This window comes from Xenopus laevis, chromosome 4L, assembly GCF_017654675.1.
Source record: "Xenopus laevis strain J_2021 chromosome 4L, Xenopus_laevis_v10.1, whole genome shotgun sequence".
Lineage (NCBI taxonomy): Eukaryota > Metazoa > Chordata > Amphibia > Anura > Pipidae > Xenopus > Xenopus laevis.
In genome coordinates this window covers 73,738,214-73,762,447 of record NC_054377.1, presented here as the reverse complement: position 1 = coordinate 73,762,447, position 24,234 = coordinate 73,738,214, and positions in this window count along the sequence as shown.

The window sequence follows — 24,234 nt, the reverse complement described above, 5'->3', positions numbered from 1 at the left end:
ACAAATAGTTAATTTAAGGGAAAACTGCTCAACATACACAAAAATAAAGGATAGTTGGCTTTTCTGTTGAACCTATTATTTCAACCTTACATAGGCAAAAATGGGACAATTATATGTCAACACTTAAATCATTTTTTATATCTATGTATTGTCCTATTTCTCCCCATAATTGACATAAGATATATGTCAATATGTCAACTGTACCTTTACAAGTATTGATACCATTAAATAGGAAAATCAGAAAAACAAAGTTTCTATTCTATGCTTAACGCTTCTTACTACAGTGGTAATTTTTCTTATAATTTTCTGAGTATGTTACAATGTAAGTGAAAATGTTTGCCTCTGTAACTGCCTCACTTAGTTAAATTGACTTCCAGTGCACAGTGATCTTATGGTGTGTCAATTACACTGCTTCCACACTTGGAGCTGACAACGGCATGTTGTAGATATACCAGTGGGTTTACACATGGCATGAGCAAATGGTTCTACTTGTAAGTAGCCTTTGCTTTTCAGTGCTCACTATAAGTAATGGCATTCTACCAGTTTGTTGATAGATTGTTGTCTATTTAACCTCAACTTCAGCCTTTTGAATATATGAATGGGCAGTTCTAGTTCCTCTGGGGTTATTCATTCTTGACTGAGCCCCTTCTTTTACAATCTAACACTACTTTTTTACATTTCCTTTCTATTTGCTGTAGGTCCTGGCAATTTTCCTGCATTTTACCTAAAGTTTGCTTTGCTCATCTCTCTGCTTTTCCTATTGTGAATTTCCTCCTGTCTTGCCTACTTTACCCATTGTTTGGTCTGTTTGTCTGCTAATTTCTCTGTATCTGTGTCTGCTTGAAGACTTTTTGCTTTCATATTCAAACCACTGTTTGTTTACTAGGGAAAATAAGACCCTAGAAACCAAGTCACTGCTGCAACACCAAAACTGGAAAGCTGCTGAACAGAAAGCTACATAACTGTAAAACCATAAAACAGACCAAATGCCTATATCATACTAAAAGTTAATTTAAAGATGAGCTACCCCTTTCATTTAAATGCATTATATTAGTCACAGGCTTTACTTTTACTCTATATCTTTATATTTTCAGCTAGAGTATTTTACATAGAGAACCTAATTTGATTTTGTATTTTTTTTTAAAAAAAAAGGCATGTGTGCAATCAACAAGTGATCAGCGCAAAATCCTAAGAGAACATTCTTCTTTAGATAACATGTGAAAAGTGTTTATGTATCAAAGTGGTGTAAGAAACACAACTTTAAAGAAATGACCAGAAGGTTTTTTTTTTTCTAGCTGTAAGGACCACTATGCTAATAACATGGCATCAATCAAATAGTATATGGAAGCTGCATGCTCTTTCTGTTATGGATAATTGACTTACAATTTGTAATATCACATGGTAATTATAATATATAACGTATAGCAATGGTTATGTTGCCTGGGATACCAGATGCAGAGGTTTATAATACCGATCTTTATAATATACTGTAGATGCAAATGTGTCCACGAATCGACAAAAACCTATTGCAGACCATTAAGAATAGTGTAAACCATTCATTTCTGTCAAGTCTGATACCCAATACCTTGAAATCCACTTCATCCAGTACGATTATTCCCTGGTTCTACCTTCTCTTAAATGAGACTGTATGCAATCCCAACCAGGATATCAAGAACGCCAACATGATATTGATGGTAGGCAGAGGCATAATCAATCAGGTCACAAAAAAAGGTAAAAGAGCTCTTTGAATAATAGATGGGATGGGATAGGTGGGGAAAACACAGAAGAGACTAGAAACACTTTAATAAACAGGGACTAGGGATTCAACAAGTTTTACCAAGGGCACCCTTCTCTTAATTATTAAGATTGGCTACCTTACAAGTAATCAGCCTGTCCCTGTACTAGGTCAACCTGCTGTTTATGTGATGCAGTAGATGAAGGGTAAGGACTGATTCTACATGTCTTTAATTCTACAGTAGATCTACAGTTTTCCCTAAACATTTAAAAAAAAACTTAAAGTGGCTCTTCCAACCCAGAAATTTGGATTAGGCTCCAAAGTTTACTGGAATGCAGTTATATCTGCTGTCACACAGAGTCGTTCCTAATATTGCTGGTAGAACCTAAAATTGCAGCAATGTATGGAAGTAACACACACAGTTAACAAAATTATACATATACATTTACATTATAGATCAGTCCAACTCTAGATATTTAAAGATTTTATATTGATTTCTAGGGATGTAGCGAACTGCCGATTTGGTGTTCGCGAAAGCCGTTCGCGAACACCGGCAAAAAATGCGAACGTTCGCGGACAGTTTGCGAACTTCGAACACCCGCTAAAATCGTTCCATTCGAACGATCGAAGGATTTTAGTCATTCGATCGAAGGATTTTCATTCGAATCGAACGATAGAAGCCATTTGATCGAATGCTTTTCATTCGATCGAATGCTTACAATTGTTCGAACGAATGGAAATCGTTCGATTTTTAGCGGTCGAAGGAATTCGAATGGTCGAATGGTCGAACGACTTGTATTCGAATCGAACGCGAACTCAAAATGCGAACGTTCCCATACGTTCGCGAACATTCGGCGGACACGAACGGTCGAAGTTCGCGCGAACTAGTTCGCAGCAGAACAGTTCGCTACATCCCTATTGATTTCCTGCCTACTTTGGAAGGACAAAGCTGTGTTACTAAAAGAAAGTATCATTGCACATTGGTATTTGGTATAGGATTTCCCTGTCATACATCCTTCTATTGACTGAGGTCCTGAAGACTACCTGAAAGGTACTATTGTAAACGAAAGTCACTTTTCTGTGCCAGGAGTCTTTAAATACACTCATACTGATTCTGGATAGGGAAGTGCTATGAAGCACCTGCACAGAACATTCAGATAAACAAAACAAAGACATGGTATATTTATACAAACAGTTTCTGTTTCATTCAAATAACAATATGAACACAGAGGGGATTAAGACAGACAGAAAATTGTAAAAAAAAACCAAAAAAACTGTTTTGAGTTGTGTATGCTTTTGAATTTAATAACACCCAGATCCTAAAATACAGAGCCCCCACAATCCCCCATACAATTACCCATGCTGCAATTACCATCTCCTTTTTGGCATGCCTAGTATATATTTTGTCCCTGGCTTCTTTTGCTGTCACTTGAAATGATGCTGGCAGACTCATTTCCTGCAGTAGTATCTTTCTTATTCATCATTTCCTCATTATGATGTTCAACATCTCTCTTGTTTATTGACTTGGCAAGAGTTTGAATAGTGTTCTGTATTAAAGATATGATATATGTTTAGAGAATGCATGTGGGTGTATTTGTGTTGTTTGTGAAGGCGCTTATTTGTTCATGTCTGTGAGTATCTTTGACTCTATGGGATGTTTTATTCAGCTTTCTAAAGAGATCCCTTCATTTGATTTTATGATCCCCAAGCGAGTGTAATTTAGCAGTATTTCATACATTTAACAGTCCTGCAGAGTTTTGTTTGAAATTTGCCCTGCCGTAAAAACTTCAAACTGACTTTTACTTCGTACTGCGGAACTAAAACTACTAGGCATTAATAGATCAGGCATTTCACACAGTGTTATAAAATGATACGTTTTAAGCCATATGGTATTTTTTAGATGTGCTGATTTTAATTGTATATGTCTAAAATCTTAAATCATTTTATTCTGTGTCTTCTATTCTAATTTGTTCCATCTTACCAATGCTGATTTTGAGTTCCCAACAAAAGCACTCCAATAGAAAAGCAATATGTGTGGGATCTGTGATCAAGAGGGCTCCAAAATACAGAAATGTAAGTTCCCCACAGTGTTCTATTTAAATAATCTCTGTCTGATATGATTTTTCTCTGTAATAATAAATATGGCACTGTATATAATTATTTTTAGTAGCTGTAAGGTACCGAGCAGAAAACCCCAGATCCAATCAACAACATTATACTCAACCTAGGAATATTTTATTGTTGAACTATTTGCTTTCTTTTCTGATTTTCTCTAGCCTGAATAGATTCATGGTCATCTGTGTGTGTTCTCAATATGACCAGTTATCCAGTATAATGCAACCCCCTTACCTTATTACATTGGCATGTGATGGATTCTGAGAACTGAAGTCCCTCTACAGTCCAGAGAATCTATGCACCACCCACTATGGAAAGCAGAGGAACTTCAAGACTCAGAATCCATCACTTCATAATGGAACAAGGTGAGGAACAGATTGCATTACCCTGCGAGCCTAAGGGTGTGTGGCATTGATTATCATGCTTTCGTTCAGTCTGTTGAATAAAGTATGTATATATAAAAAAATACATTTATATTTTTTACATAAGCCTTTTCTACATAAGCCCAAATGAATGAGCTCATGTAAAAAAGGTGGATATACAATACTTCCTTTTGAATTACTATCTACTTGCTAAGGTCAGTGACACCAGCAACCAGAAAACTAATTTCCAAGCTATATTTTCTTAATATTATTTTATATTTAGGTTCTCTCCTATTCATATTTTATTCACACTAGTGCCTGTTCAATAGGATCGGTAGGACACTAACAGGCAAATTCACTAAGCCGCGAAGCGCCGAACGGTAGCGTTAATTCGCTAGCGTTAATTCGCTAGCGTTTGGCATTTTCGCTACTGCGCAAATTCACTAACGAACGCTGGCGTAGTTTCGTTAGTGTTACTTTGCAACCTTACGCCAGGCGGATTTTCGCTAGCGACGAAACTACGCAAATTCACTAACTTGCGCAGTGTACTGAACGCTACCTTTTACGCTAGACTTCCTTCGCCACCTCAGACCTGGTGAAGCGCAATAGAGTAGATAGGGATTGTTTAAAAAAAAGTCAATTTTTTTTCTAAGTCCCAAAAAACGCTGGCGTGTTTTCTACATGATGGCTGATAGGCTGAAAAAGATCGAAAATTTTTTGGGGCTCCCCTTCCTCCCCCCTACATTTCCTGACTCATGGCAACTTACCTAGACAGTGGGCACATGTGTAGGGCAAAATAAAAATTTTATTTGCTGATTTGAAGGTTTTCTAGGCATTTGTAGTGCAGATACGTATTCCTCCATTGAAATTTGAATTTCGCGCCGTATGCAAATTAGCCTTCGCTAGCGTAACTTCGCTTTATATAGCAAATCAACACTAGCGCAACTTCGCAACCTTACGCTACCCATGTGCGCAACTTCGGATTTTAGTGAATTTGCGGAGCCCTGGCGAAACTACGCCTGGCGAAGTGCGGCGAAGTGCGGCGAAGTCCGGCGAAGTGCGGCGAAGTTGCGCCTGGCGCAACTTCGCATCTTAGTGAATTTGCCCCCTTGTATAGGGGGTTATGTAATAAAAGGCACTAAGTTTGCCCAGGAGCAGTAACCCATAGCAACCAATCAGCAGGAAGCATTTACTGGTCACCTGTTTAAAAGCAATCACATTATTGGTTGCTATTGGTTACTGCTCCTGGGCAAACATAGCGCCTTTTATTACATATGGGGGATAGAATTTGAAATTTTGAACTGGAAAGCTGCAAAACAAAGCTTTAAATTTAAAAACTACAAAGGATGTCACATGTAGGTGGTAGGATGTGAAACAATTAATCTTTTTCTCTTTGACAGAATGTGACATAGGCGTGCCGTGTAGCATTGAGGTACTACCATTGGTTCTCTAATATTATGGGATGCCCTGCTCCATATTTGGAAAAAAAAGGAGTGATTGCCATGCTCTTGGTTTTTAATGCTCCACCAGAGAGACAGATGGGTGGGCTGAGGTTCCAGAGGCTGAAATGGACCTCATCCTCTGCATTAAGTTGGCGTACCAGGACTTCTTGAACAAGAATTAGCAAGTGACAGTCAGACACTGTCATAGTATAACACTTGGGGGTAAGACAGGCCGTATAAGTAAGCAAGGACAGTTTAGTGCCCCAATTTAGGAGAAGTAGTGCATTAGTATACCCAGGCAATACTTGCATAGTGCTGGGATTACAATGGAAAGAGACCCACTGTATCCTCTTTACACCAGGATGACATTTACTGCAGGTATCTCGGCATTTAGCAAAGTTTAACATGTGAGAGAGTTTCTACTGATTAAAAGAAAATTATACCCCGAGAATGAATACTTAAACAAGCAATATGTTTATAATACAAGTTTACAATGATAAGTTTATATGATATTAAGTGGTCTATTAAAGGATCTTCTCAAACTGGAATATATATATATATATATATATATATATATATATATATATATATATATATATATATACGTATATATACGTGGATTATATATATATATATATATATATATATATAGTAAGCTGCGGGATCCATAACGACACTTTTCTTCTCTTTAAGACATTTTATTTACATACAGGGGTGACATTTCAGGTTACAAAACAAATCATAAAAATAAATCCTGCCCACTGGGCGCTACCTTCACACATGATGAGTTTCCTTACTACACTGGGCCCCTTGTGGACTACCAGTAAGTAATCTCCTGGGGGATTGCTCAGCCTCCTGGCTTTCCTCAGTCAGACAGACAGACAGACAGACAGACCCTCTGTCACTTGGTCTCCTCTCTCTGCACCTTGCAGTAGCAAATGGCACCCCAGCCCCTCTGGGAGTTCCTCACACAGGCAGGTGTCCTTCCTGCTCTGTGTCCTGCTCTGTGTCCTGAGAGAGCTTCCTAACAGCCTCACTAGAACTAAATACCTTTCCACAGGACAGCCTTCCTGTGGAAGCTGAGCTCTAATCCATGAGCTGGACTTCTGGATTGGGGTACCTGGCTTGCCTGTTCTTTCCAGAATACTCCAGCTTCCAGGACCTTGCCACCAAAGCCAGAAACCCTATTCTCTCTTTATGAACACCCTTCCTGGTGCCTACCACTCCCACTAAGGAGAACTTACATTGAGCCACGATTTCATGCTGGTCTCTGTGCTGCCTCAGAGACCCCCTGACCAGAAATAATGCAGCTCTAACTGTAATGGGAAGACATGTGGGAGAAAAAGACAAAACCTTGTCCATTATGTGACCTAACGTACATATGTGTGTCCTTTGCCTCTGTTCTCTCTTTGCCTGAGCAAACAGGTTTTGTTTGTTAAAGTTGGGTTTTGTGAAAGCTTATTTCAGTTAGTTAGCATGTTCCAGCAATCAGTTAGTCTTTGATCTTGGCCTGTCTGACTTTGATTTGTGTTGATTTGGGTACTGTGTTGTCTAATTTATTGGTTATGACCCAGATCTGCTCTAGTTTCTGCCAATGTTTAATCCAGGCACCAGTTATCCGGAAAGCTTTGAATTACAGAAAGGCCATCTCCCATAGACTCCATTTTATTAAAATAATCCAAATTTCTAAAAAACTTCTTGTAATAATTGTAATAATTAAACAGTACCTTATACTTGATCCAAACTAAGATATAGTTAATCCTTATTAGAATAAACGCCAGCCTATTGGGTTTACTTAATGTTTACATGATTGTCTAGTAGACTTAAGGTATGAAGATCCAAATTATGGAAAGATCCATTAATCGGAAAAGTACAGGTCACAAGCATTCTGGATAACTCATTCCATACCTGTTATATACTATAGCCCTCAAGCAGGTAGTATAGTAAATCATCCTTCTACAGTACATGGAAACAGTTAAACAGCACCAGTCTACATTATACTAAATAATCACTTATTCACTCACATGCAGGGCAAAGGAATTGAAAGGAAATCTGACATTGAACTCTACTACTCATTCTAACATTCAGTAAAATGCATTGTTGCTAAGGTCCGTGAGCTTATAACCACATATCAGTTTAAATTCCAAACTTGAGGTCTGCAGAAGAAAAAGTTTTATTGCAAACCTGAAAATATACATCTTCGATCAATGACATACGTAAAAGGTATATGTAATGTAAATGTTACATTTAAGAAAAATAAAATGACCTTTACTCCCTGACACTAGTAGCAGGCAGAGTGGAGACATTCTTCTGAACACTTGTTTACTTGTCTCTACTGAATGCAATTCAAAAGAAACTATAAAAGAACCAGTTCCATAATTTAATTGGTCCTTTTATCTTATATTTTTTGCATAGTTAAACAGTACATTCTTTTAACAAAAGCAACTGGTTTTCATAAAATGATATATTCTTAAAATGGGTTTATTTATCTTGTCTTAATGTTTCATGCTTCTATCATACTTCTGCTTAATTCTTTAAATACTTTTCCAGGCTGACGTGCTTTAAACAATGGAATACTTTTCCTCTTTCATGGAGGAGGATACGTGATTCATGTAATGGAAGCACTGTTATAAAGATAGATAGAATCTTACATAGGAAGCATGACGGACTGCTGTTTTTGCCAGCATAAGCAGACAGCAGCCTAAATACCTGGAAACACACTCCCTAATATCATCATAATATGTGACTACTTACATCTTAGAATATGACTAAATACTAAAAGTCAATCATTATTTTGCAAAGACTATTAATATAACAAAGAGGCCCATTTATTAAGCGTCAAATTATAGTGGTATAAGAGCTTTTTGAAATGGTTGCCCCATTGCTACACAGCAGCTTATTTATATAAACAACAGTAATGTTTCTGAAACAAACACAGCAGTTTTACCAGTAAAGGGCAACACTGCAATACATTGTTTTACTTATAAACACTTTAATTATTTGATGTTACTGTTCCTGTAAAGCTTTTGTGAACCTACTTAATGTCATCCATTTCCTCTCAGTCTCCCACTTTTGCATAATCTCTTTTAGATAAACCATTAGACCATTGCCTAGAAAAAGTTGTAAGTACGAATCTCTATGACAAAAGAGTATGTTAAAACTGAGACCATGTCAAATGAGACTAAAGTGCTAAATTATAAGGAGGTTAAAGTAATTGGTTTACCTGCCATATTTAAGAGGTTGACTCCACCTTTAAGCATTAGCTAAGTGTTAGGCACTGAAAAAAGTAGAGTCATGTTTTTTATTGGCTGATTTAGTAGATTACAAAATGAAAGCTTTTAGGATGTTTAGCATGGTATAACAAAAAATGAAGAATAATGAAATGTATACACACTAGTACAACATTGTGAGGTGATGGCCACCCTGAGACAAGTATCTTTAGAAATATAAAAGTATATTTTAAAATGGGCCCTGATCCATAGTGTAAATCTGGGTTCAGGTTCAAGGTTGGCAGTGTATGTGTTTTGCTTGTACTTTAGGAGGTTGTCCCTAGATATATTGTAGCTCTTTTGATATGTTGTTTTTGGGTTATATCCTTTTTTGATTAAATCCCTCCTTACATCTCATAGATGCTCATCTCTTTAAGTAGGGTCTGTTCAAACAAAATGGGATGTCAGACATGCTTATGCTCCCAAACCTCCTTCTTTTTTGAGCCGGTCTCCCACATCCTACTCTATATCTCTCTTTTCCATTAAGTCAAATTAATCATTTTTATTTTTTGTTGTTCATCATTTACATGTAACATATACCATATCTATAACTAATGTTTACTTTCAATAAACTTTTATGTATTATGTTAACCATACCATATGAGTATGACCATAGAAAAGTAAAAAGTTACAACATATTTTCTTTTCTGGGGAAAATAGAATATTATTATCTGCTCCAATTGCATGGCACCTCCAGTGGTCAAATTACCATGACAATTGATAAAATTAATTTTTACCAAACAATAACATCTTAAGGCCCTGCTTTTACTCCACAAAAATAACTCATCTTAATTAGCTAATAAGTTCCTATTAGTTACATGAATAATACATGCTATAGTAACCTTTAGTTCTTTATAAAGCTAACATAGGCTCCACTGATGAAATTGTGCCACCTTCTGCACAGTTCAGAGGGAATAAAGACATCTACATTTTTTCTAAGGTGATGATGACAATCCATTACTTGGGGATTTCAGGCAAGTTGTAAATGTGTCATTGCTTTTATGACAGTGTTTCTTGTTTATATTGAAGAACAAAACAAAATGTTTTTTTATAGGGCCACAAAATTCCATTCCAGTCTCTTGAGTGTGGCTGTTAGTGGATATGAAACAAAGAGATCATATAAAAACAGGATACAACTGCTTGATCTTGCCTTGCTACGTACAAAGCAAAGGAAGCATTGTTTTTTATAGTTTTGAGCACGATGAGTAAACATTGTAAGAATGTGGCATTTCTTTATTCTTTATTATGGCATTCTGCATTGATCTGATCAACCAGAAGATTACTAATCATTTATTGAATAACTACCATTCTTTTATTATACATAACAAAATGATTGGCATTCCTTTGCCACAGATATAATTTATAAGAGAGGTAACAATCATATGTTAGCCTACAGATGAACATTACAATGGTTAAATATTAGTTTATTGGAAAGCATATTTTATGGTCATATATATATATTTAGGGGCTCATTTATTTTTTTCTGGTCAAAGTCTTTAGACGGAAAACTAATTTTCATCAAAAAAAAATAGAAATTTTAGAGATTTATCATGCCGCAAAGCTGCTAAAATTCCAAATTAAAAAATACACCATCTCAAACCTATCGAGTTAATGTAGAAGTCAATGGCAGATGTCCCTGAAGTTGTTTCTTGACATCGTGATCTGCCCTGGATTTTCGGACAATAATCTGTAAAAGAGTTTTTGCATTAAAAACACAATAAAATTGAGTTTTCGGAGAATCAATCATACTAATTCCAATTTTCGCTCGATTTTGTGCCACTTTGTCTGTCTGATTTTTTCGAGAAATGATTGAATAAATGAGGTAAATCATGGAAGGTCATATTGGTCATATTTGTTTTCATAAAGAAATTTGATTCATTTGAGTTTTAGTAACTGTGTCCCTTGAAGTCAAAATGATTCTTGAATTCAGAGCCTTGTACAGATGAAGCCACTTGGATTTGTGAGATAAATGCGTCATGACTCATGGTTAATTGAAGAAACTGCGTTATCTAAAGTCATCTTAACTCATTTAATGCATTTAACCTTTCCATTAGCATACCAAAGCACCATTGTGAACAATGGTGAATGCCTTAATTAGATGGGATGTTGTGACGCAGTTTTCTGTGTTAAATGAGATAAATGGGATATCTGTGTTTAGTTATTCTGTGTCAAACAGACAAACCAAAGTGGCTGCATCTGTAAATAGCAGGAAAGTTAATTGTTTTTAATTCTCATTGTTTTTTTTTTTCTAGAAGTTTGTCTGACATCCAGCAAGTAAGCAGGTGATTCCGTTACTGGAGGAAGCTGATTTTATAAAAGATAATGGATGACATTTTCTCTCTTTGAAGGAAAACATTTAAACAAGCATCTTCAGCAGACACACCAAATTTCAAGTTGTAACTGCTTTACTGAATCTGTCCTCCTTAGAGTCATTAAAATCCTAATGCATAGCAATGCCAAGTATTAAAAAGCTCTCTAGTGCCAATAAGAATAAAGGGAAAGTTCTCAAAAGTTACACTTTTTTGAAGTCTTTCCAGTCTGTCATGATACATAGCAAGTCACTTTCACAGAAACAATTGCCAAAATACTGTCAATAAAGAAGCTATTCTCCTAATATGCATTAAACTCTGTCCATATTCCCAATAGCAAGTTGCTTAGATGCAGTGCATACAAACTACATACTTGCCTGTCATTCTGTGATGGGTATTTTATTTTATTATTGTATTGTTTGCAAAGGGGTGGGGGTTGTCATGAAAGAAAAACAAGCCTAAAGAGAAGTAGATCTTGGCTCTTGTGCCTCCTTGACAACAATGTTTATGCTATTTATGCAGTACCCCTAAGCCAGCCATAATGGATAACCCAATTAGAATATTCTCAGAGCCCAGTTCTGCTGAAAATTTACCTCAGTTACCTACATTGGTTTTGCCTTGTGCAAGCTGTTAATGGGTAATGGTATGTCAATACAAGTGGTGTATTTATATGTGGGGATATTTTTTATCATTAACTATTACTGTCACTACCACACTTGATGAAAGCACTGGAAGTCAAATCTTTTATTTATGACATGTTGCTGCATGGTGGCCAAATGGTTAGCACAGCTTCCTTGGGTCCATAGGGGTCCTAGGTTTGATTCCAGACAGGAAGTTTTATGTTCTCCATGTTTCTGTGATAATTTCCTCTAGGTACTCTGATTTCCTCCTACATTTAAAAAACATACAGATGGGTTAATATATGGTAGGGATTTAGACTACAAGCTCCACTGGGGCAGGGAATGATGTGAATGATATATAAGCATGACAGAGAATATTGTGGTGTTGCAGTATATAAAAAAGAACAATAATACATTCACGAATGCAGTACTGGAAACTTGTTTGCCTACTTAGAAAAGCTTAATTATTGGACTCTCCCACCCATAGATTAATTAAAAGAATGCAGGAGAGCTCCACTGCTCAGCACACAATGGGGCTTATTTACTAATGCTTGACAGATTTGCCCAAGTAGAGTTACCCATGTCAGCAAATCACCAATTAGCTTTGATAAGAAAAATCACCTATTTAAGGCTATATTAAATTGACTTAATTCTTAAAGGAAAACTATACCCTGAAAAATGTAGGTCTCTAAAAAAATATATATTGCATAAAACAGCTCAAACGTAAACCCCTGCTTCATGTAAATCATTTTCATGATAGCATAATTTTTTGGTAGTATGTGCCATTGGGTAATCCTACATAGAAAATTGCCATTTTAAGAAATAAGGGCTAACCCCGGGGATCTCACAATTCATGGTGCACATGAACAAACCATACATGCTAGGTCACAAGAGCCAATAAATGGACTAAGTTCAGCCTTTTGCTCCCTCCCACAGTTAGAGTTGCAGTATTTCTGGTCAGGTAATCTCTGAGGCAGCACAGGAAATATTATAAAATGGGGACTCAAGGGAAAAGATGCAAAAAGGCAATATTTACTTATATATATAAAATCCAGTTTGATAAGAATCGTTAATATGCCACTTAATATTATATAAATTATCTGTTACATAATTATTAATTGTGTGGATATATCTTTATTTTCATTGAGTCTTGGCAATAACAATAACTTGAAAAGACTCACCTTAGCAGTCCAACCCAGTGATGTTGCAAATTGGTATAGAGCTTGGACAAGTCTAACTACTATATATATATATATATATATATATATATATATATATATATATATATATATATATATATATATATATATATATATATTTATATATATATATATATATATATATATATATTTATTTTTTTTTTTTATTTGTAAAGTGCTCCTTGAGGGCAAAGCACTGTACAGCAAAACAATAAATTAGTAGTAACAAACAAGGGGTCATTGGAATAAAAAGTAACAATAAGGGGCAGATTCACTAAGCTCGAGAGAAGGATTCGAATGAAAAATACTTCGAATTTCGAAGTATTTTTTGGGTACTTCGACCATCGAATTGGTTAAATTCGTTCGAATTCGATCGAAATCGAACGAAATCGAACGATTCGAAGTAAAAATCGTTCGACTATTCGACCATTCGATAGTCGAAGTACTTGCCCTTTAAAAAAAACTTCGACCCCCTACTTCGGCAGCTAAAAGCTACCGAAGTCAATGTTAGCCTATGGGGAAGGTCCCCATAGGCTTGCTAACCTTTTTTTGATCGAAGGATTTTCGTTCGATCGTTGGATTAAAATCCTTCGAATCGTTCGATTCGAAGGATTTAATCGTTCGATCGAACGAAAAATCCTTCGATCGTTCGATCGAAGGATTAGCGCTAAATCCTTCGACTTCGATATTCGAAGTCGAAGGATTTCAATTCGAGGGTCGAATTTCGAAGTATTTTTTACTTCGAAATTCGACCCTTAGTGAATCTGCCCCTAAGTGTATTATTAGAAATACTATTCACATAAATATAAAAACAATACAATACAATGTTTGCTTTTAAAAAGGTGCCCAGTAAATGCTTCCTTCCTTTTGGTTGCTATAGGTGGTTAGACCAGTAGCAAACTTTGTCCCTTGTATTACATATCCCCATAGACTTTCTATAGCATGACCAGGAACATGACTGTTAATAAAAGGATCATGTGTTTTTCTTGAGCACATATATCTTGAAAAGCATAAAGGTATATATTTTGCCACTCTGTAGATGTGTAATGCATTTTGTAAACACTTGAAATACACATTCAATAGGTTTTATTGAGGCATCTGGAGAATAGAAGTCATACAGCACACCATCATTCATAGTAACATAGTAAATTCATTTGAAAAAAGACACATGTCCATCAAGTTCAACCTTAAAGGAACAGTTCAGTGTAAAAATAAAAACTGGGTAAATATATAGGCTGTGCAAAATAAAAAATGTTTATAATATAATTAGTCAAAAATGTAATGTATAAAGGCTGGCGTGACTGGATGTGCAATACTGTATAACAGAACAGGACCCAACATCCTGCTTTTCAGCTCTCTAACTCTGAGTAGTTACTGGGGAATGTAATAAAAATCGCTAACGGAAAAACTATTCGCAATGCGAAAAGTTATGCCTTTGCGCGAACAAATTTTGCTTTGTGCGAATTTAATATAGCTTTTGCGAGCCCGGAAACTGTTTAGCGACCACTTCCGACAGTGAAAGACCGTTTGCGAATTTTATAGTTTGCGCCAATGCGCAGTCAATGTAATAAAACTTCTTACTGAAAAAGTCGTTATGTTTGCTCCAGAAGATTACGACACCTTCAAGCACCTCTTATGAGTGCGCAATTAAAAGTCGCAATGCGCAATTAAAATTCGCAATGCGCAATTAAAATTCGCAATGCAATAACAGTTTAAGGAACAATATTACATTGCGAGTTGTGTATTTTTAGTCTTATTGGTGCGAATTATTTTGCTCTTTGCGACTTTTATTACATTCCCCTGTTAGTGTCTTGAAGGGGGGGCCACATGGGACATAACTAGTGATGGGCGAATTTGGGGCATTTCGATTCGCTGAAAAATTTGCGAATTACCCAAAAAATTTGCGAATTACCCAAAAAATTTGTGAAACGGCAAAAAATTCGCTTTTGACTCCGGCATCCGTTTTTTAGCGCCAGCATCCGTTTTTTTTTTTTGGATGCCGGTGAATTTTCACTGTGGTAAATCGCTGGAATTTGCTATCACTAGACATAACTGTTCAGTGAGTTTACAATTGATCCTTAGCATGCAGATCAGATTCAAAAGTAACAGTTAGGATCCATGTGCCCCCTCAAGTCACTGATTGGTTACTTCCTAGTAAGCAATGAGTGGAAACCAAGAGAGCTGAAAAGCAAGTAGTGTTCTGGCTATTATGTTAAACAAAAGCTGGCTCTCGCACACCCAGTGTAAGATGCGATGTCTGGTGCTCAATGGTAGAGGTTCGGCCACCTCACAATTGAATCAATGAAGAAAAAATCCATGGCACACAGGCTGCTGCAAGCAAGGCTTGACAAAGGGGCGTGACCCCGAAACGTTGCTCACTTCCGCATTAAACGTGCAACGGGTTCCGTGCTTGCAGCAGCCTGTGTGCCGTGGATTTTTTCTTCACTGGCTATTATGTTAGACATCCAGTCACTCCAGCCTTTATACCTTACTTTTTTGGCTAACTAACTATATTAGAAACATTTTTTATTTTGCACTGCCTATTTATTTACCCAGTTTTTATTTTTACACTGAGCTGTTCCTTTAAGTCTACATATAAACTGCCTAACTGCTAGTTGATCCAGAGGAAGGCAAAAAACCCCATCTGAAGCCTCTCCAATTTGCCTCAGAGGGGGAAAAATTCCTTCCTGACTCCAAAATGGCAATCGGACGAGTCCCTGGATCAACTTGTACTATGAGCTATCTCCCATAACCCTGTATTCCCTCACTTGCTAAAAAGCAATCCAACCCCTTCTTAAAGCTATCTAATGTATCAGCCTGTACAACTGATTCAGGGAGAGAATTCCACATCTTCACAGCTCTCACTGTAAAAAACCCCTTCCGAATATTTAGGCGGAACCTCTTTTCTTCTAATCGGAATGGGTGACCTTGTGTCAGCTGGAAAGACCTACTGGTAAATAAAGCATTAGAGAGATTATTAAATGATCCCCTTATATATAGTGATGGGCGAATTTGGGGCGTTTCACTTCAAAATTCGCGAAACGGCTCCGGCGTCTCGTTTTTGACGCCGGTGTACAAAAAAAATAATAAATTCGCCCATCATTACTTATATATTTATACATAGTTCTCTTCTCCAGCGTGAACATCCCCAACTTGGCCAGTCTTTCCGCATAGCTGAAATTTCCCATACCTTTTATCAGCTCAGTTGCTCTTCTCTGTGCCCTCTCTAATTCAGTAATGTCCTGTTTGACAGCTGGAGACCAAAACTGAAAGAATGGGGGTGTGTCTGTGAAAGACAGATGCTTCAATAAAACCCTAATCTTTTGCTTGGAACCCCTTTAAATTTTTATGTGGATCAATTTATGTTTTAGGCACAGAAAAGGAACAAACCAATGGAAGATGAGCCTGCAAAAGGATTTAACAGTAACACCAAACAATGAAAGTGTTTTAAAGTAATGAAAATATCATGTAGTGTTGCCCTGCACTGGTAAAACTGATCTATTTGCTTCAGAAACACTACTATAGTTCATATAAACAAGCTGCTGTGAAGCAATGTGGAAATTGAAAAAAGGCTATATGGCACAGGTTAAATAGTGGATAACAGATAACACCATTATGTTCTACAGAGCTTATCTGCTATCTGCTGTTTAACCTGAGCCATTTCTCCTTTGAATGGCTGCCCCCATTGCTACACAGCAGTTTATTTATATAAACAATAGTAGTGATTCTGAAGCAAACACACAAGTTTTACCAGTGCAGGGCAACACTGCATTATATTTCTATTACTTTAAAACACTTTTATTTTTTGGTGTTACTGTTACTGCTTGCCAACTGCAGTGTATGCAGCAGCCATGAATGCCAGCCAGAATTCATTAAATATTTTCAAATGTAAACTGTTACAGAGGTCACAGGCCTTTGTTGTTCATCCCCATTTGTGGCCATTCATTAAAGGGTACAAAGCTGTAGAATAGGAACTATAAGAGTTCCAAACAGAGGCAACATGATTCTTTCACTGCTTAAATTGCTATGAAATTTATGTAGAAAAGGCAATAATTCATATACTATTTGTGGGGGCTAAAGGAAAGGCCAACTCAGTGTAAATCACAAACAAACAAATTATTGTTGCTCGTTACTGATATAGCACCAACATGCTCTGTAAGGCTGATCATGCTGACAGTGATAGTAGAAATCAAATAAAAGGGAAATGGTTGTTGTTAAACAGCTGGGATAAAAGTAGTACAGAAGCAAAGCAAAGTATGCAGGCATGTTTTAAGTTGATCACAATGCACAGCACCTGACATACTGAGATAACTACTTCTACAATGATGTTACCTCTTAGAATCTTCTAGACCAAGAGCACTGAAGTAAAGAGAGCTACAGAATATTTTCAGTACATTTTAAAAAGTGCAATAAGACACGGGTCACAGAAAGATAGAGGAACTCTTTCAGAGATTAGGTTGCAGTTATCTACAGTATATGTTCTTAAGGCAGAATTGTGTCAGCTGATAAAGTTTCAGTTTGCATAATGGTACCGAGTGTGAGCAGAAGTTCATGGGTCTATCTGCATTAGTACCATAGGGCATTGCATAACTTATACATGCCTGGGCCTTACTGCAACAGCGCATCAAATGAAACATTGTACGAAAGCTTTTCTATGTAAATTCTATATACAGTAAGCTAGGAAAGGAAACAAACACCTATTTATCATGCACATAAATCAAACAAATGGTATGCTTCAAGCTGTTTCCAATAGATAACTCTATTCTGCTGTATTCAGTCAAACAATGAATTTAATTGACTCAGTAATGTGTGTGTGTATATATATATATCATTTTGTACAATGCTTAGGCATTTGTGATGAGAATATATGTAAAAAGATCCACAGTTATAAGCCCCAGTAAGGTCTGTGGTATTTTGCCACGAACAGATTGGCCACAAAATTCGAGTTTTGCCACCAGTTAAATTTTTTGTGAAACTGGGTCAAAAATTTGCCATGCAGCTTGTTTTGCTTTGCGCAACAAAAGAAAAAGCTGCACAACAAAAGAAAAACACATGTGACAAACACATTCTTCATTTTCTCCTTCCCTCTCTTTCCACATCAACCAAAGGGATCCAAGCCTTTCTTCTCTCTATATAAGGACATACACATAAATATATGGTTCATTCATTTTAATGTGGGATACAAGGAACCCAAATATTATCTGTTGGTTGTTAGATTTATTATTAGTTGTACCTGTGTTTGTAAGCCAGTACAGGTATGGGATCCATTATCTGGAAATCTATTATACAGAATGCTACCAATTATGGAAAGGCCATCTCCCATAGGCTCCCTTTTATCCCACTAATCCAAATGTAGTATTAGTAGCCCCAAAGCAGAAACAAGGTGCCATGAAAAAATGCCCATAGACTCTAATGTAGTTTGCTACAAAAATCAGATGCAACAAAAAACAGATTCATCCATCACTAGTGATGGGCCTAACTTTCACAGATTTGTTAATATGAGCTCCAAAAGCCATTTGGGTTGGTTTTGGTCATGCCTTTGCTATTGATGAGTCGGTTGACACAGAACTCGCAGTGACCCATGGGTAGACTACCGACTGGGCTGGTTTGGGTTGAAATTTGGTTAGGTTAGGTTTGGGGGGGGTCAGACTTGTTAAGTGCACCCATGTCTTGGAACTAGATGCACATACACAAGTAGTGTGCAGAGTGAGAAGACACTGGTACGCGTTAGGCAGATGTCCTACAATGGCATCATTCTGCGGGTTATGTTCAGGTGTTGGTTTTGCACGTTAGGGTCAGCTAAAGGTTGAGTTTTTCCTGATATGCACATCACTAGCCTGTAGCTTTTATCCTCTGAGAAAGGATGTTTCTAGTCCAACAACTACACTGAAGACTATAACAAACACAAAAAATAACACACATTCTTGACTTGGCCTCAATAAAGCATGCAGAAAGTATTGTTGCTGCACAGTTAAATTAAAAATCTGTAACAAAATTAGTGCTTATTCTTTTTGACAGGCAAATCAAACCCATGCTGTGTAAAGACAACTTGCTTCAGCCCACTGAGAATGTATATTAGCATGCAACACTGCTCATTATATATGTCTTGCACTGCACAAATGGGTGAACAAACTGATTATTTTATTGGTTATGTCAGCCTTTTACATTCATTTAGCCAGCTGTTGTAATAACAGCTGCATACATATAGTTTGGTATTTATGCATGGGTAAAACAAAGAGCATTGATTATCATGCTACTAAAATATGTTGGTTGACCCACTGTCCTGAGGTTTAGGAAACATGAAGATTGAATATTTTATTGAATGACCAGTGGTTGGCAAAACTGAGAATTTCTTCAAATTATATGACTGACTGAAGATATCTGCACCACAGCTGCTGCAATGCTGTCTTAATGTATTATACCAATATAGTTTACATATTCACCAAGGCATTTTTAACACCCTAAACATGAGAATACAATACATAGCATAGCTCACACTCGGTTGTTGCTAAAAATTGTTTTTACTCTGATATTAAAAAGCATGAGCTAATAGAAAGAGCCCAAGCAAGCCACAATCTAAGCCATCTTAGCACTGAAAATGATTGTAATTCAAAAGAAGTTGCACTACTTAATGCTGTGCATAATTAAAATGTTGCTCTTAGCAAAATGCACCTATATTTATACACTTCCATTGGTGGAAACTGTATTCACATTAAAAAGCTATTAATGATCATTAAATATGTTTTATGTCTGTAATTGTATCACATAAACCTTTCAATGGGCAAACACCAACACTCCAGTGAAATCGAAATATATTTACATGTTTTCATGCAGTTTTGCCTTGAGTAAATAGACATGGATCCATGTTTTGCTTACATTTAAGCACTGTGATTTGACTTAACATTTGAACCAGGGCATGTGTGTTAATTAATATCAGTCATCCGGCTTAAGTGGAAAAGAATATTCGATTAAGCTTCTGTCATATGCATATTGCACTAAAATCTATTTCGCTTTTATTCAATGTCATCACAGCAAAATAAGTCATTTGCATTCAAATAGCATGCCTGTGTTTTATTTATGCTCAAGTAGTGCCAATAGAGAAATGATTCAAATAGCTTCTTGTTTAAGTCAATTAAATATACAGTATCTTTAGAAATCATCAATCTTGGTTGACCCAGAACACATCAGCATGGCTTTACACTGTGTTGCTGGCCTTAACTCACTGAACCACTTCCCCCCACGGCATCTGATTGTTGACCTGAAATATGGTGAAATGTTTGTAGCATATACCTTGTAAGCAATGGATCTATCTACTTTCTGGCTGTATGCTATATAGTTATGAACTATTTACTTACTATTCTTTACTTGTCTTTCTATCCCATCAGTGCCATTCAATCTAGGTTCTTACTTTCCTTGTCTTTTAGCCCAGCTATATTATTCAACAAGACCTACCCTGCCACTGACATCATCACTTCTTCAGTAATTCTAGGCTAATTGCACAGTCTATACATTTGCCTTAAGCATTCATTGATAATCAAACTTTTCTGCTAGATCTGTTTTGGATTGATTTAAACAACTCTATGCCCCCTGATATTACATTTAACCTGTGGTCAGGATATTGAATGGTGACATAAAATTATTTTAAAGGCGAAGGAATTTACTTTTACCCTTGGGGGTGCCTAACATTTGGCCAAGTGATTGCATTTAGTTATCTTACACCCTGGGCTGGTGCAACTATCAGGAGAAAATGGCACTGGCCTGGGGTTATCCCAGCGAGTGATCATCTTCCTCCTCCTTTCTTTCTTCTCGCAGCTGCGAATGCGCAGTAGAGCGGAAAACTGAATTTTAAAGAAAAAGCCAGCTAATTCATTGTACTGCGCATGTGTCTGCCTCAGGAAATTTGAAGAAGCAGGAAGCCGATCGCTCCGGGTTCTCGCTGGAATAATCTAGGCTGGTGCAGTTTTCTCCTGATAGGTGCACTGGCCCGGGGGGTCAGGTAAGTGTCAGTGAACTTTTTGCACCCCCCAAGTAAACATGCCTTTCCTTCTCCTTTAAAAAGATAAAGAACACCAAACATATGTAAGACGGCTAATTGGTTATTTTAAATAATTTAGAAATGTAACATGTTTGCATGAAAAAAACAAAAACAAATCATTTTAACACAGAACACAAAAGTCCATCATTTAAAATAGTAATCCAGTCAAGGAAGCACTAATTTCAAGTTAAAACCCTTGATTACTCAAAAGCTTGAGTTCGATAAATAAAACAAAGATCGGTTTGACCTATAAAGTACATGGTTTAGACAACTCATTATAAAACACAGTTGGCTGTTATACTCTATAACATTCTGAAGCAAATTTACCTGTTTGACTTAACTATTAGATTAGGGTACATACAGATGCAGCCACTTTGGTTTGTCTGTTTGACACAGAATAACTAAACACAGATATCCCATTTATCTCATTTAACACAGAAAACTGCGTCACAACATCCCATCTAATTAAAGCATTCACCATTGTTCACAATGGTGCTTTGGTATGCTAATGGGAAGGTTAAATGCATTAAATGAGTTAAGATGACTTTAGATAACGCAGTTTCTTCAATTAACCATGAGTCATGACGCATTTATCTCACAAATCCAAGTGGCTTCATCTGTAGGTAACATGCTACATGTAAATGAGAGTTCAAATAGAAGATTACTTTCCTGAAATCCCTGGAAATATATTAAGCATATGAACCTTGGAATTTCTTCACAGCCTGACCTCAGGGAGCTCAGCATGGAACCAGCAAATGCATTCCCATTAGACACACTCTAAAACTGTATAATTTGTTATTTTAAAGAATTCTGTTCCATGAAGAACAATTTTGCCCACAATATAACTTTATTACTGGCTAAAGGATGTTGCAAAAATACCTGCTGTGAGGAACATGCAGTTGGTTTCTCTGCATAGCCATAGTTCAATATTTTTAGGTCTGCAGAAGGTTTGTAGCAAAAATAAGAATTCATCACAAAAAGAAATCACATATATGTGAATGTGAGCTGTGATTATATAATTCAATTTTTGATAACAATGATTATTATATACAGGAATGAGCACATTTTTTCACCTGATATAGATTCACTGCTAAATTTGCATTTTCACAAATGGTGAACATATATTTATGTATCAGTGCTAGTATTTTACTTTGCATTTTGTTTCATGGAAAAAAACAAGTTTTTGCATGCAAGAAAAAAGTCAACCCCCCACTGACTCCAATGCCTTTGACACAAGAAAAAATGCCAATTCACTTCAATGCATTTGGCATGTGAAAAAAAAACTGAGAAAAACAGTAAATAAACACCCAATGTATTTTGCAAGATTTTGGGTACAATTTTTCTTAAATTTCTTTGATGAATTAAAACAGGACAGTTTTGCTCATCACTATGTATAACATATCTTATGAAAAAAAATGAAATGATACTTGTTAAAGTTCATCTGCTCTCTGATTTTTCTGTTCTAACTTTTTCTCAGCCCTCATTTTCTTGCTTGTATTCTTTTGGTGACTGACTCTTTTGCAACCTAGCTTCTTTGTCATCTCAACTCTCAATTAGTTCCCAAGACCCTATGCCCTCTTTTTACCTAAATGCTATATTGATGTGCTTCCTTCATATCTTCATCCATATACTGTACTTAACTATGCTCTAGTTTCTGGAATGATTATCTTTTTGCCTAAACAGTCCTGTGATACGCTTATTCTTGAACAGGCTGTGCTTAACCTGTCACATGTTAAATATAAATACTTCTACCTCTAGCTTGTAAACACTATAAAATGTATTGTGTCATGCCAAGCTATTAACTTTTTCCACATCCATAATGTGACGTACAATCTACACACTCTGCTGAGATAGCTTTTTATAAGGTTACAATATGATTTTCAGGTTTCCAAAGCTAATGGTCACATTTCTGTTCTAACTGCTAAGACAGCCTTATATAAGGTTACTAATGAACTCCAGGTTGTCCAAGCTCAAGCTCTGTCATCTAATTCACCTAGATTTTTGATACAGTTGACCACACCCTTCAGATACAAATTCTACTTTTCTTATTAGTCCTTAAGCAAAAGCAACCTACTTCTAACTACCCCTCCAACCTCCCACCTTTCCCTGTTAGTCTGCCTTAAATTGTGTTGCTAATATAGAACAGGCTCATCCTCTGTTAATATCTTTATCATGGCTATTAAGGAAAGAATAACTTACACTATGTTGATTCAGTTTTGGCCTTATGAGACAATGCTACAATCCTATTAAACAGCAGTAAGTATTACCCACTTGTGTCAGTAATTTACTCAACCACTTATATTGTAAATCTCAAAATACAGTCCTTCACGCAACCTATGCTCTGCTTCTGACCTTTACAGCTCTTCTCCTCTCAACACCTCAACTCATCAGCCCATTCCCATCTATAAGACTTCTCTCGGGCTTCTCTGGAACTCTCTTCCTTGAGCTATCAGACTTTCTCTTTTATTCCAAACACTCCCTAGTTCCCACCTGTTTAGGGAAGCTTATTCAATGTGTCTTAATCAAACATAACATGTATCAAAAATGTCAAATTTATTTCTATAATCCTTATTAAACTCTTTGTAAACTCTTGTAAGCAGGACCCTCTAAACCTCTGTTACTCTGTTAATACTTGTTTGTTATATTTTGGTAAATCACTGCATAATTTGTTGGCGCTATATAAGTAAATAATGATGATCATTGTAAGAAGGGACCTCCTATGTTGTTTTTATTTATGCTTTTTCAAAAAATATGAAACCTAATGGTGATAAATAACATATGTTACACAGTTAGGGTGCATGTTTATATCACTAGCAACACTGAAAAATAGATTTTAAGAGCAACAAAAACAAGTCTTATGCGACAAAGCTTATCCTTTGGGTCAGATAAGTGCACAGTCTAATGAAATCCTTTTATGCAAATAAGCAGAACAACTAGTAGTTTAGACTTTTTTAATAAACCTACTTCTCATACCGATAACTTTGTATGTGTTATCAGAAAAACTGCAAAAAAAAAAGGTGCTCTTGAAGATGACTGCTGAGAAACTTGTTTGTCATAAGATTTTTTTTTTCATTTTGTTTATAGCCTACTTTGTTTAATAGATATAGATAAAAATATCCACTTAAGCTTTTGTACATTTTTGCACCAG